General features: G+C 42.2%; 1 non-coding gene across 1 annotated transcript; it reads right to left on the bottom strand.

The window, feature by feature from the left end:
- Nucleotides 1–10,600: 10,600 nt before the first annotated feature.
- trnai-aau (transfer RNA isoleucine (anticodon AAU)) lies at nt 10,601–10,676 on the bottom strand. The gene has a single exon. It is a non-coding gene; the product is annotated as a tRNA-Ile (tRNA).
- Between the last annotated feature and the right edge of the window lie 5,592 nt (nt 10,677–16,268).

The raw sequence follows: 16,268 nt of genomic DNA, 5'->3' as shown, positions 1-16,268 counted from the left end.
ATCTGTCTACATTCTTTTGGCCCCACAGTAACACTTTCATGCCACTTTTATCCTGCCTTTGATCTAATATCATCGCGCACGTTACTTAAATTAATTATACTGTATCTTTATATCTTATACGAAAGACTCAAGTGAGAGGTTTGGGGAAACCCTCTTTCTAACACCTGGGCTAAGTCGATCACCGAGTATCAGCCAGTTTACGAGTAATGACAATTATTCGTGAGTGTCTGCATATTTATGCTAATGTAGCGTTTGGTTCTTCAATTAATCGTGTTTTTTGTGGTGGAGTAGCTGCTGGTGTGCCAAAGACTTCGCTGTAGCTTATGGCATTGTTGAGCTGGATTGCATTATGCTAAAGTGTGCTTCTAATGTTTCTAAAGGTGAAGGAAGGAGGCACGATATTGGAAACAGAAAGAAAGAGCACCACGGATTCCAGTAGTCTCCAAACTTACCTCTAAAATTAGGTCAACAGAAAAACAAGTCCACAAAATCACTGCAGCTATTCCTTCTTTTATATTTAATAGTGGTTTTAGTTTACTACTTTATCTTTTTATTGTCATTATTATTTTGAATGTGTTGTGAATCTTTTGCAAAAAAAAAAAAAAGTATAGTCCTATGATGGACTTCAAGGTGCATTGTCGCCATGCACCACAAGAGGGCGACTCAGCTGAGCCACAGATCAGCAGCAGCTCAGTCTTGTGTGATGATCTTGAGCTTAAGACTGAAAGATGAGGTTTTTCTTCTTCCCACTTCACAGCGAGAAGTGCACTGTGAAAAGGATTGATTTTCACTGAATTCTGGTTTTGTGTGTTGCTGATGCTACGGCACAATTTAGTGCTGTGCGTACTTGAAGAGGAGCCTCCTGAAAGGGGTTTAGACTATAAATGTGTTTTTGATGTCTAGTCCTGAATTTTATCTACCAAGCTGAAAAGTCTCTTTAAATCATGACTCATTTTCTAGTGCAGTATTTGGCAGTTTCACACTTTGACTGCATTTTGAAATAGTGCATTTTGAAACACTTGTTTGGAAACCTGCCAGACACGTTGAGGTTTATTGAAGTTTAGATCACATTAGTCCCATTAAGTGCCATCTGCTTCATCTTTTTTTTTTGTCAAGATCATACAAAATTTGGCGAGACCACTCCAAAACCACTAATGCACGTCTAAGGATTGTAATTGTGTTTGATGCCCATTGAGGTACTTAGCCTTTACATTTAAGGAAAACCAGTGTTGATGGATATTGATCCAAGAAAACGTGGCAACGAACCAGTTGGAGTCACCAAAAATTGGACAGCTTTATCTGCTTCAAACCTCTCCCAACCTTTTCTTCTACAATCTCCCTGACACTAGCATTTCTACATTTTTCACACTGATCATCAGCTCAGGGGACACAGAGGCTGATGTCCCTGAAACAGCAGCAGCAGCCACAAGGCGATTCAGTTACACTGTTGAGATCCGAATGCTCTTCGTTATTGATCTCGGGACACATCAATTTTCCCACTTCCTATATCCTCCTTTAAGATCACCCCTGTATCATCTCTATCTAACCCCCTTCTCACGACTTTGACAGCGCTCTTCTCCATCAATACTAGCGTCTTTGATATTGCATTCCTATGATGATCGTGCTTGAGCCAGGATTTACAACCTATAATCACTACAGTGTCAGTAGAGCCACTATAGAAGTGCAAGTAATTACCACGGGTCCTGCCATTCCTGCACATGTTAAATAAATGTTAATAATTAGCTTGTTTCAACCTTGTTGTTGATGCTGTCATCACTGTTCTAACAGTGTAACATAGATGTTCTACAACACGCAGAGGAAACAGCCATAAATAGAAAAATGCCCTCTGAATGTGAACTCTATTAGTGCTGTAACTGATATATGTTTACAAGGCCTTTGGTAGGATACATTCTTTTTGCATGTATCACGTTTCAGTCTTATTGCTGGTCGGCAAAAGGAAACATTATGTCAGCCGGCAAGGTCACAATTATAATATAATCTTGATGAAGAGGGCTTGCTGCATGGTAAAAGGCGTTAGTTGAGGGCAGCAACACTTGACATTCCTGGCAACACAGTGTTATTTATTTATGTATCTAATTGTATGTAATTTATTTATCTCTTCTTCTTTTAGTCAAAACCAGACCAAGGGAAACTTAATTTAACTGCACAATAAGCACAAATTATACTACAGTGAGCATTTAAACATCGCAAATAGCAGTTTAAGACTCCCTTCATCCTCGCACCAAATGACCTATTTACTACAAATTGGAAGAGCAGATAGTATCTGCATCTGGTGATCAAAAATGACTCATCTCAATTTTTGACCATATAATTTTGATGTTTTTGTAACCCAGCTGGAGGCCAAATTAACCATGTTTTATCAAAACAAATCCAGTTATTAAGACAATAATGAGCAAAGTGTATGTCCTTCCTCTTATGCACGTTCATACCTTCCTATTGGTTTTTACCTATGTGAGAAAAACTTTGGCTTGTCGCAACCAGTCTTGATACCTTTTAGAGTATCTTTTAGTGCATTGAGAATTAATGCTGCTTAAATATGTGAGTAGTAGTAAAGTTAATTTGTACTGAAGAGGAAAACTGGACAAAAGCAGAGGGGGGGGGGGGGGGGGAGAGAGAGAGAGAGATTGTAGGATAGAAAATTTTCAATTTCAGTGGACCCAGCAAGCACCAAGTTACGAGTCAAAGAACAGAATTTTCTGTCTTTCACAGACAAAGGATGTCACTTGGTCTTCAAGTAGTGACTATAAAAACATTCCAATGATGACACTGTGCTCACATATAATCATGAAGTCCACCCACGCTTTACATATTTTCCGTTTTATGCAATTTAAAAGAGTGCAGTGGTTGGGTGTAGTTTTGGCCTCAGCCACAAGAGAGGTGGAGCACTCATCCTGTATTGCTGACACACAAGTGGACAAGCGAAGCTGGTCCTGGGCCCTGTTTCAGGAAGCCGGTTTAGAAAACTCAGAGTGAAAAACGATACGCAGGGTTGAGTAACCCCGAACTGTCCAACTCGGAATATTCGGTTTCAGAAAGGCTGATAACAATTAGTTCAATCAACGCGGAGTTGCGTCAACCCCAAGTGAAGCGCGCGGACGAGGATACATAAAGCCCTGATAAGCGGAGCACAGATTAAGCGAGTCACCATGGAGACGGAGGGAAAGAAGGCACGGTCAATGTATTTCACAGCGCTTGAGGCCGAAATTCTGATGGCAGCATATGCCGATAACATGCAAATTCCGCGGAAAAAAGTAACACAGCCACAGCTGCAAAAGAAAGGGAGCATGCATGGCAAAACATAGCCGACAGAGTCAATGCGTGAGTGTTAATTTAAACATTGATCTAGGGATTTCCACCCATTTAACACGTTATTTTATCATATGTTATTTTATTTGTTATTTTATACATTTTATTTTGTGATGTGATGTGAGCGCAGGTGCAACCCAACAGGCCCCAAACGTGCCTGGCAGCAAGTAAAAATGAAATATAAAAATATAGTCCAAACAGGTAAGGTGTAATTGTATTATGAGCCATAGTGCTTGGTCTGTTTGTCCGATGTAAATCAATTGCAGTTAGAGGCTACATTAATTTCCCCTCTGTAAGCACTTATTGAAATTATCTTAGCACATTACAAGTACATATTTGCTTACTCTGTATGCTCAAATGTGACCCGTTATAGCCAACAGAAAAAAAAAGCGGAGGCCCGAAAAACAGGTGGGGGTCCTCCACCACCACCACCACTCACAGAGGCTGAGCAGTTGGCTTCCACATTTGTGATAATGTTGGCAGCATCACATATGATCTTCACAGTGCAGAGAACACAAATTAGCATCCATTACTATAATGAAATAATCTGTTAGTTTGAAATGCTACAGGGAACTATGTACCTGTACATTAATGCTGTGGAAAGACTTCCTGTTCACATAGTCTCCTTCATTTACTGAAGGAGCAATGATTGGAATGTGAGTGCCATCTATACAGCCAATCACGCCTGGGAACTGTGAAAATAAATGTAAAATTTAAGTAGTAGTTCAAATATCACCACATCATGAATTAAGTTTCGTTCATCCTGCTACCTGCAATTTTGTGGAATCCCTCTTTGATAAATCTTGTGGGTCTATGACCGGGGAATACCACAAACGAGTACAGGAGACGTTTCAGTGCAACTGCCCGACAGACGGTAGCCTTGGAAACGTGCTCAGCGTCACCAATATTATACAGAAAGCTCCCGTTTGCAAAAAACCGAAGTGCGATACAAATAATATGCACAGAACTGAGAGGATGTCCGCGATGTGTCACATGAGCAATATTAGGCCTGAGGATGTTATTCAAATAAATTATAGATTGTGCTGAAAAACGGTAACGTTCACACAGGAAATCATCAGGAAATGATAAAATGTCCAAACACGCTCTAATCACTCTCTCCCGGCGGAGAGCTCTGCGGAGAATTTGGGCTTCAACATCTACTGGCTCTTCGAGGAAGGGACACGCCATGTCTGACACTTCCTACAGTCAGGTTTCCGACAAAGAGGCGGGGTCAGTCAGGGTTAGTTGAAGAAAACCTGCTAGGGGGCAGGTTAGCTTCACGGAGTGTGTCGTCATAGTAACTCGCTCAGAATTAATCTAAACTCGCTTTGTGAAACCGAAAACCCAGAGTTTCCGTTAACTCAGGGTATACTTACTCAGAGTTTGCTCTAAACCGGCTTCCTGAAATAGGGCCCTGGTGTTTATTCAAACACATCAAAACAAACACAAGTGTTTATTTCCAAGTATAGGATTATTTGCAATCGCCATAATGACTATATGGGTTACTTGGTCTGCAGTGAACATGCTTCCTCTGCCCCCAGCATCTGGTCATCTAGCAATTCTGTAAAGTAACAATTTCAGTATTTTTACATCAATGGTATTGGTGTGTTTCTCATTGGCATATGGCAGTGCTACAAATCTTTGTGCGAAGTGACTGTACTAACCGATTCTCATTTCAAGATGTCCTTATGGTGCTTGCTACAGTGTAGCGGCTCGAGTTAGGCTGGACCCGTTGGCCAGCTACCCTCAGGGTCATTCCACGGTTGATTACATGGTCCACTATTGTAGCTCTGATGTCATCAGCAATTCCATTTCTTACTCTTCCTACCCTTCCTCTCCCCCCTCCTCATCTTCCTCTCCCCCTCCTCATCTTCCTCTCCCCCCTCCTCGTCTTCCTCTTGCTCCTCCTTGTCCTTGTCGTCCTCTTCATCCTACTTCTTCACCTCCACGTCCTCTTCCTCGGCCTCCTCTACTTCTCACTCTTTCTGCTCCCTCCATTGTACTCCGCACACACAGCTTACCTGGATTATAGTGCTTAGGCTGATTGCAAAGTGAACTAATTATCTAAAAAAGTTTTCACATGTGAAAGTGTGCCAGACAGTTGGCAAATTAGTGTTAATGATAGCCATACATGTGTATACTTTTGCTAGGAGTGTGTTGGAAATTTGGTAATTGAGTGTTGTGCAGTGAATTGTGCCTACAGTTTTGCAAAGTGTGTGTTACAAAATTGCAAACTGAGAGCAAAGCAGTTTTTGTGCTTTTAGTTTTGCAAACTCAGTGAGTGGTTTCGCTATAAGTCTGAATAGTTTTAGAGATTGTGCTACAGGAATCACAGTTAGGGTTTAAGCATTCAGACAAAACTGTAAATATTTTGATGCTTGATTATTAAATAGATTAGTTACATAAAAGATTAATTATACAGTTGTCTCGAAGGACCACTCTTTTTTCCTCCTCTACAGTTAGAAATTTTAACATATATATATATATATATATATATATATATATATATATATGTATATACACACACAAGAAGGCATCGGTGGGCAAGAGACGAAAACAGGGCGTTGTTGGAATGCTACTACGCAAGTAACCCCGGCGGAAGGGGCTACATGAATAGGATGACGGACCTATGGATTCTTCGATACCCAACATCCACAATGACGGCGAAACAACAAGTAGCTCAGTGTTCCAACATTCGAAAGAAGGGACTGCTCTCACAGCTAGAGATTGACGAGGTACAACACAAATGCTACGGCAAGGAGGAGTCAGGACGCCAGGTCAGGGGGGAGATATCATCACCCCCACCCGAGATTGGGTACATAGCCCCAAGTGCGATAGGAGAAGGATCGTTGAGTGCGAGAGGAACTGACCTGAAAAATAGGATAATGGCCAAGCTTGAAACCTGGATACCCCATAGCCGGTTACCAAGATTACGTGAAGTACCCTCAGAAGGTCTGCTAGATGATGTTAATGCAGCACTACGGACAATACCTACAACCACGATTACCGACACTAATAAGCTGATCTACAATACGGCAGCAGTGATCAGTGAGATGCTTGGCTACAAGTTGAACAGCCACAAGGGGCAGTACCCTCCATGGAGAAGGAGGCTAGAGGGCAAGATCAAAGTAGCACGGAGGGAGGTTAGCCAACTAACGGAGTTGCAGAAAGGTGCGACAAAGAAGGTGCATAAGAAATACAGCAAGCTGTCCATACCTGAGGCCTTGGAAACTGCCAAGCAAAGACTCACAGCCTTGGCCAGCCGCTTGAGGAGGTACACCAGAGAGATAGAAGGCAGGAGAATAAACCAGCTGTTCTCCACAGAACCAGCAAAGGTGTACTCTCAGTGGCAAGGGAACAATAATAAGAGAACAGCACCACCAAGGCTGGAGACAGAGCAATACTGGAAGAGCATATGGGAGAAGGATGCAACCCATAACGGCAATGCTCAGTGGCTAGTGGATCTGAGGGAAGACCACAGCGACCTCCCTGAACAGGGTCCAGTAACCATCACAGTGGCAGATATCCAAGAAAGGGTCTCCAGTATGAAGAGTTGGACAGCACCAGGGCCCGAAATGGTTCACGCCTACTGGCTAAAGAAGCTGACTGCACTCCACGAGCGTCTGGCAGCACAAATGAACCAGCTGCTAGTTAACGAGAGACACCCGGAATGGCTAACTGAAGGCCGGACGGTCCTGATCCCCAAGGACCCCAAGAAGGGACCGGTCCTCTCCAACTACCGACCAATAACCTGCCTCAGTACTACATGGAAGCTCCTGTCAGGCATCATATCGGCTAAGATGAACAGGCACATGGGTCAATACATGAGTGGGACACAGAAAGGAATTGGCAAGAATACCAGAGGCGCAAAACACCAGCTACTGGTAGACAGAACAGTCAGCCGAGACTGCAAGACCAGACTGACCAACCTGTGCACTGCCTGGATTGATTACAAGAAGGCCTATGACTCAATGCCCCACAGCTGGATACTGGAATGCCTAGAATTGTACAAGATCAATGGGACCCTAAGAGCCTTCATCAGGAACTCAATGGGGATGTGGCGTACAACACTAGAGGCCAACTCCAAGCCCATAGCACAAGTCACCATCAAGTGCGGGATCTACCAAGGAGATGCTCTGTCCCCACTGCTGTTCTGCATAGGCCTGAACCCCCTCAGTGAGATCATTAACAAGACTGGCTACGGATACCGACTACGGAACGGAGCAGTTGTCAGCCACCTCCTGTACATGGATGACATCAAGCTGTATGCCAAGAGTGAACGAGACATCGATTCACTGATCCACACTACCAGGCTATACAGCAATGACATTGGAATGTCGTTCGGACTGGAGAAGTGTAGTCGGATGGTAACAAAGAGAGGGAAGGTAGTCAGAACTGAGGGAATGAACTACCAGAAGGCAACATTGCAGACATAGAGGACAGTTACAAGTACCTGGGGATCCCGCAGGCAAATGGGAACCATGAAGAGGCCACTAGAAAGGCTGCAACCACCAAGTACCTGCAGAGGGTCAGGCAAGTCCTGAGGAGTCAGCTGAATGGTAAGAACAAGATCCGGGCCATCAACACGTACACCCTGCCCGTGATCAGGTACCCTGCTGGGGTAATAGGCTGGCCAAAGGAGGAGATAGAAGCCACTGACATAAAGACAAGAAAGCTCCTTACCATGCATGGAGGGTTTCACCCCAAGTCCAGCACCCTGAGGCTGTACGCTAAGCGGAAGGAAGGGGGCCGGGGACTGGTGAGTGTCAGCACCACAGTCCAGGATGAGACAACGAACATCCAAGAATACATTGGGAAGATGGCCCCAACTGACCGAGCGCTCAGTGAATACCTCAGGCAGCAGAAACCCAAGAAAGAGGAGGGAGACGAGGAACCATCATGGAAGGACAGGCCCCTGCACGGTATGTACCACCGGCAGATAGAGGAGGTGGCTGATATCCAGAAATCCTACCAGTGGCTGGACAAAGCTGGACTGAAAGACAGCACAGAGGCACTAATCATGGCAGCACAAGAACAAGCTCTGAGTACAAGATCCATAGAGGCTGGGGTCTATCACACCAGGCAAGACCCCAGGTGCAGGCTGTGTAAAGATGCCCCAGAGACAATCCAGCACATAACAGCAGGGTGCAAGATGCTAGCAGGCAAGGCATACATGGAACGCCATAACCAAGTGGCCGGCATAGTGTACAGGAACATCTGTGCCGAGTATAACCTGGAAGTCCCGAGGTCAAAATGGGAGATGCCCCCAAGGGTGGTGGAGAATGACCGAGCTAAGATCCTGTGGGACTTCCAGATACAGACGGACAAAATGGTGGTGGCTAACCAACCGGACATAGTGGTGGTAGACAAACAGAAGAAGACGGCCGTAGTGATCGATGTAGCGGTTCCGAATGACAGCAATATCAGGAAGAAGGAACACGAGAAGCTGGAGAAATACCAAGGGCTCAGAGAAGAGCTCGAGAGGATGTGGAGGGTGAAGGTAACGGTGGTCCCCGTGGTAATCGGAGCACTAGGTGCGGTGACTCCCAAGCTAGGCGAGTGGCTCCAGCAGATCCCGGGAACAACATCGGAGATCTCTGTCCAGAAGAGCGCAGTCCTGGGAACAGCTAAGATACTGCGCAGGACCCTCAAGCTCCCAGGCCTCTGGTAGAGGACCCGAGCTTGAAGGATAAACCGCCCGCAGGGGCGTGCTGGGTGTTTTATATATATATATATATATATATATATATATATATATATATATATATATATACAGAGAGACAGAGAGAGAGAGAGAGAGAGAGAGAGAGACAGCAGAAAAAGAGAGAGAGAGAGCGAGTTTTGAGATGTGAGAGATTTGTGACGTTTAGCATGTTTGGGGTGTGTAGTTAATGTGTTTTCTTGTGTAGTTAGTGTGTAGAGTTGTGGATAGTTTTGTGTTGTGTGTCAGAACAATGAGGCGACTGCTGTCTCCAGGTAGAAACAGGAGTGATACACCTGCTGTCAGACCTGCAGGTATCAGGCTGTGATGTTCTCCTTTATAGTGGACAGAAATTATTTTTTTGGAGTGGCACAAATAATTTGTGTGGCATCTTATTGAATGCAGAACAACTGATTGTTCTGTAAATAGTTTGAAATGGTTATTAAAAAAATCAAGGTAAAAGGTAAATGGCTGCAAATAACTTTGTTGTTTGCCAAACTTGTGCATAGGATTTTAAAATTGAAAAGTTATATTTGCATTTAAAGTTATGAAATATGATTCATTAAACATGTTTGTGGTTGTTACAGTAAAAAAAAAAATACTTTTTCTACTCTGATTTTATGTTTTTTTGTCTGATTTTTTTTTTTCAAAGTCACTTGCCCAACACTGCTCATGACTGAGGGTCCTCGTCTATGTGGACAGGGTTTTTCAAAGAGCCAATGCTATTGTGCACAGTGTCCGCAGGACAAGGGACTTCTCCCAGGAGAATAGCATCAGTCTTTTGGACCATCCTGCATGTTCCCCTGATCTAAATCCAATTGAGAACCATTGGGGAAAGATGGCAAGGAAAGTTTACAAAAATGGGCAACAGTTCCAGACAATAGATGCCCTTCGAGGCATGCCAAGCATGCCACAACAAATTTTTGAAGTGATCAACAATAAGGGTGGAACTACTCATTACTGAGTTCATGTTTGGACCTTTGATTTCTCTTTTGGGGGGGTTTACGGGGGGTTTTGGAGGTGTGGTCCTAAACTTTTGATCAGCTGTAAAACAGCCTCTTTCAGTTTAAGCATTGTTTTCAATAAATTGCATGCTCACAGAAATATTTTGTCTCACTCCCATTTCTTCTTGTTGCATGTTGAATCTCGACTTAGAACCTTGTTAAGATCCAACCATGCAAAATATGATTTTTGCCATTTTTCAAGTGGTCTTAAACTTTTGATTGGGACTGTATATGTGGATTGACTTTCTTTTCCAAGAAATGAGATTTGTTGGCAATTTTGTGCCCTAGATGCTACTGTTTGGTCTTCACCCAATCATAGAAAAATACATCTGTGGGTGTAATCACCATTTTTGTACACTTGTAGCCACAGTGGCTAACCTTTATTTATAAATGTATTCTTAAACAATCCCCTTTTATTTTTGAAATGATCTCCAATGATGAAATGGTCTCAGATTCACTCAGTCTTGTTTTTTCCTATATACTTACTCTCTGCATTCATTCACTGAAGCAGCGTGTAGGGACAGTACCTTGCTCAGGGGTTTGAGCTTTCCCCTCCCAAAACAGCTTGTGGCCCGTATACAGGGATCGAACCCACAACCTTGGCGTTATTAGCACCACGCTCTAACCAACTGAGCTAACTGGCCTACCTTGTGTACCACCTCTCTGCCGGATATTGATATGTGCTTAACTTATTCTATTTAAATGTGAACATAATGGAAATGGGGGTTTTTTGCCTTCCATGAATAGAATAAAAAATATTCACATATTCAATACTTGCCTTTTGTTCACAACCTGACTGCAGAAATGTGGGGAAAGCAGTGTTAAGGTTAATACTGCTTTGTCAAAAACATGGCATAAGATCTGAAAGAACGATGTAAACTGAGGGAATGGATTTGATTTCTTGGATACTGGTGTGGATATAAAATACAGATGTTGTGGTGTTTAGACAAAGATAAGTCTAGTCGAGACAAGAGCCTCTCCTGTTGAGTCTAAAGACGGGATGACCCCTGTGTGATGTTTAACCACACTGATTTCTTATCTGTTTGCCGTTGAGGTGACACATTGTGCCTGATGTAACAGTTGGAGGCCCACTGTATACAGTTATGTCTCAGCATGCATTGGGAAACATGCCGGGGGAGCCATACGGAGTCGGGAGAGTGGACGCCACATGTTTTTAACTGGCTGCCAAGTAGGGGATAGTACATCACCTGTGACTGGTTACAGATCTAAAAACAAGAATTATAGATGAGATTCAACACAGAGGAGGAGGTGCTTTCACCCTTCACAAATCGTTTGCAAATATAAAACCACAAAAAGTACACGTTGAGGACTGGAGCTGAGCCAGAGCTGGAAGAGAGCATACACTTTCCTCCTGACAGGCTGTCTTTAGGCTGTCATATAGATGGTGTGTGTGTGTGTGTGTGTGTGTGTGTGTATTTCTTTCTCCCTAGTTAACTTAATATCAAAGGTTCAAAGCAAAGAATAAAAACGGATCCTTTAGCGTTTAACGCACCATGCTGTGGTATTATTTCATGAAATAGAGAGGTTTTCTTACAAAAGTGTTCCCATATTTCAAATATATTTATGTAAAACAGATACTGTAAATTTCAACTGGATATTTCATCTCAGAATTTGTGGTCTGTTACAAGCAGAAATAAATGTTTTAAATATAAGGGTTCTTCTTCCCAGTAGCTTAGTAAAAAGGCAGTATGCCCATGTCGCTTCTGAGGTTTTACACATCAAGTAACAACCATAACACCCTCACTCCTTCCATAGGAATTATTAGGGTAAGTAGCAGCCAGCTGTTTATAATCAAACGCAATTAATTAACTGATAATGAGCAAGTGAGACCACTTCTATAAAAGTGGACGTTTTCACAGTTTGCTGGTCTGGAGCATTCAGATGTTTCTTAATACAATGGCAAAGTGGAGGGACATTAACGATTGTAGAGTTGTAACATAATTTCCAACCAATTTAAAGTCTATTATTCTGCAGTAAGAAAGATTATTCACAAGTGGAAAACGTTCAAGACAGCTGCCAATCTTTGCAGGAGTGCACGCCCCAAAAAATTCACCCCAAGGTCAGACTGAGTCAATCTTCAGAGAAACTGCAAACATCCAAGAGCTACATCTTGGGCTCTACGGGCCTTTGTGAGGATGTCAAAGTTTACCACGGTACAATTAAAAAAAGACTGAACATGGGTGTCTTGTTTGTAAGGGTCTCTCTGAACAAATCACAAGACTTTTGGACAGTGTCCTTTAGTCCAAAGTGGAGATTTTTGGCCATAATACTCGGCACCAAATTTAGTGAGAGCCAAACAAAGCATATCAGCTCAAACAGCTCATACCAATTGTCAAGCATGGGGATAGAGGGGTGCTGATTTGGGCTTATTTTGCAGACACAGGACTCGGGCACATTGCAGACATTGATCACGAACTCCTCTGTATACTAAAATATCCTAGAGCCAAATGTGAGGCCACCTGTCCAACAGCTAAAGCTTGGCTTAAGTAATGCAACAGAACCGTGACCCAAAGCACAGCAGCAAATCTCCAACAGAATGGCTGAAACAGAAAAGAATCAACCTTTTGCAATGACTCAGTCAAAGTCCAGACCTCAACCTGATTGAAATGCTGTGCCAGAACCTTAAGAGACCTGTGCATAAGCAAATGCCCTGAAAAACTTATTATGTCCTGATATTTAAAACCTTCAAACTGACAGAGGGTGTAATTTTTTTTTTGCTGTGACTGTATGTATTTTGAAAAAAACAAAACAACAGCAGTACCAGATCTTGCACTCATTTACAGGCTGTTTTATGCATTTTAAGACACATGGCTGATGTTTTTAACAATTCTTTTTCCCTCTGAGCAGTGCTAAGTGATTTACTTAGGCATACATTTTCTCCTCTTCTAATTACAGTGAGTTTGTGATTAATGACTTCAGCTGCATTTTTATCCACAGAGCACGATGAATCCTATTTTCTCCTGTTGCTTCCTTTTTGTCTGAGTGTATGTTTGTGAAAGAAACTGTCCCCCTGGGAAATGTGCTTCAGTGACTCATGTTTACAGTGCATTTTTACAAAGCCAGATTTTTCTTTCTCATCTCAAGGCCAATTCATTGGAAACACACCAGTGTTGCCCAAAATCAAAGCAGAGAGTCAAAATTCAAGACTTTTCATCTTAGAGTTTCCTGCTCATCTGTCGTGCTTGGACGTTCAAAGCCGTGTTTTCAGCCATATACATTCCATAGTGAAGGAACAGGAAAGATGACCTGCCGCCAGCGACTCACACAGGATGCCAAGTTGGAGGCAGAAATGAAAAGAAAGCTGAACTTGATTTAGCAGCAAACAAGTTTACAATAAATTAGACAAATTCCTGAACAGTTTCCAAGGAACACATAAAAATAAAGCAGGACGTAAAGGCTCATTAACAAAGTAGCTCCTGATTAACTTGTTGATGATTAACTGTTAAATTGCACAAAGACAAATTACAAAACACTCTGAACAAGTATCAGCTGCAAATCTGAGCTAATCTTTTGTTCTCATAATGACTTATGCATATGAATGTAGTTGTGCATCCAACTAATTAGCCATGCAAGAGTTGGTATAAATGGACTGGCATAAAGTTTCATACAGGCATTGACTCGACAGTTCACCCTTCAGGATGAACTGTTGATCCCTTAACTTTTGATCTACAGCCAAAATGGCACTATGTGTAATTTGTACATGCTGGATTTGCGACCTGCAGATCATGTGAAGAGTTACATGTGAAATGTGAGCTTGTTTTGTCACCTGTGAATGGGGCAGAATAGGGCAAACAATGAAACGGATGGATTTAGCCCAAGCCAACCTTTTTATGATCACCCAAGTAGCTTTGTGCCTAAATGCAACCAAACAAAACATAAACTGTGGATAACAGAAAACCTGAAAAGCAACAACACATAAAGCTTTTCATATTAGAGAGGTTTCTGTATTGTAAGCCATGGGACAACATATCTCATAGCATATTTTCAGATAATACCTCTAAGAAAGAATTTATATTGTGCACAGGTCTGATTATAGAAACAGCCACATGACAAGTTAGAAAGGTAGCGAGAGAAGGTCAAAACCTTGCTTTTCCCTCACTTCCACACAGCTGTACAATCACACCATGAAGTGGGTGTAAATGTCAGATTGTAGTATACAGAAGGTTGCAGAAATGGTCAGATCCCCTAATGAGAGATTTGGAAGGTGCATGGTGAGGGCCGGGTTATGTCTTTTATTTTTATTTTTTTAATCTATTTTAGCATTACAGTGTAACCCTGCTGTTTTTGTCCTGTGTCATAAATTGATAATAAAAAACACAAAAGTCTTCCTCATCCATTGCATGTGTGGACATTAAGACCGTGTCCTTTTTTCTAACTTTATACAATAAAACTGGTGTTGCAGGCCTGGTCTGCCTCATTAAAAAATCTCTTCTAATGAGAAACAGTATAGATCAATGTTTATGTGTTTTCTAAAGAATTGCTTTATTAGAAGTTTTTCTTTTTAAACCAGAATACTAATGTGGAAAAGATTGCATGGTGTATTTACCCCAAATACAACTGCACCCCAGGTCTCCAGAGGTTAACCCTTTTTCTGCGTGTGATAAGATGGTGTTCTGACGTGAGCAAAACAAGGGAAATGTATTGCCTGAACCAAAACAGAAGGAAATCCGGTGGTTACTGGATAAGCACTGTTCAATAAATCATCAGCATTAATTAGTTAGAATGAGTGACTACAACTTTTTGGCTGGATGTTGCTATTTTTAACATTTCCCAGAAAAAGTGCCCCAATGGTGCCCTCATTCTTATAAGTCTGATTCACATGTGCTGGATGACCATATCTTGCCAGAAAGCCTCTATTTCGTGACAGAGTGGATGGATTTCCAGGCAGCCGGAGGATGCCGCAGAGGTGTAGTAAAACATCTGAGTGAGTGTCATATTGCTTCTGAGATGGTTCACCATATTTACAGTGACCCAACACACACTCGGCCACCAAATACCAGTCGTTTCATACTTGATAAACCTCACCGAGACGAACTGTACGGAGAATAGTGTTATTGAGCAGGTGCGACGTTCCCGGGCGGTCGTATAAAACGTGGCCTGTCTGTGCCCTCTGTCTTGACATGGCTGGTGGTCGGGTTGTGTTCACATTCAGATTCACCTGCAGATCCCCTGCTGTCATCGTGTGGGGAGGCAGTAGCATGAAAGTACAAAGTTGTAAAACATGTGACCCCTAAGTACAAATGGTCCCAGTGTAACAGGAACCAGACGCTGCGAGCGCAGGATCACAGGCTCAGAAAACGAACACATCCGTGCAAAGACGGCCATCTTAACGCGTCATTTCCTCTCATTTAGTATGAATTTTTTAATCTTCGAGCCCTAGCAGTACAGTGGTGCAGTGTTTGCCTCACAGAGGGTCCTGGGTTTTAATCTGCTGACCAGTTGGGACCTGTGACAGACTAGAAAGCTCTTCTGGGTGTACAGTGCCTCTTGCCTCATGACAGCTGGGATAGGCTTCAGCCCAACTGTGACCCTGACTTGAAAAAGTGAAATTAAATGTATGGAAGGATGTATAGTTAGGAGCTATGTACCTATAGCCATACTCTTTTCATACCCAGTGGCATTACTAATTAACCTAAATGTATAGTCACCCAGTTGTTTTGTCTCTTTTAATTAAAAACCATCTCTTGCTGTCTTTTTAAATCTGCCCTGCATTAATAAATGTGGCATAAATATTCAAACTAAGCTTACATAATTCAAAACATTTATTTCATTTTTAACATTTAATATCTTTACTGTCTTACAATAAAGATAGAGTTTAAAAAAATCACAAATACAATCATTTTCTTTCATTAAATTTTTAGCCTGCATTCGTGTTTTTCTGGAAACTAGGTTGCATACTGAATATTTGCCCTTCTTCACCAATAATTCACTGTAATATCTAGAATGACGATTTTGTGTTTAGGGCTTTAACCACTGTAAAACTTGACTGCGAGAAAAAGAAGAGTGAGATGAATTTAGCCATGGATAAGAGGGGTAATGCTATTTTATTATACTCATCTCCTGCCTTTTATTACTCCACATGGGTACTTAAAATTTAATTGTCATGTTTTATTGTTTATGAGATGCTGCTTTGATCATTTTGCTAGTCCTGAAAATGACATGAAAGTCTAGTTTTCTTAAACACTTTTGAATGGCTCGTATTAGCACTTGTCACT

The sequence above is a fragment of the Copadichromis virginalis genome, linkage group LG4 (assembly GCF_057382275.1).
Source record: "Copadichromis virginalis isolate Kocher_CV1m ecotype Utaka linkage group LG4, C_Virginalis_male_GT1.1, whole genome shotgun sequence".
Taxonomy (NCBI): Eukaryota; Metazoa; Chordata; class Actinopteri; order Cichliformes; family Cichlidae; genus Copadichromis; species Copadichromis virginalis.
Note: the sequence above shows the minus strand (reverse complement) of the source record. Positions and strands in the feature narration are given on the sequence as shown.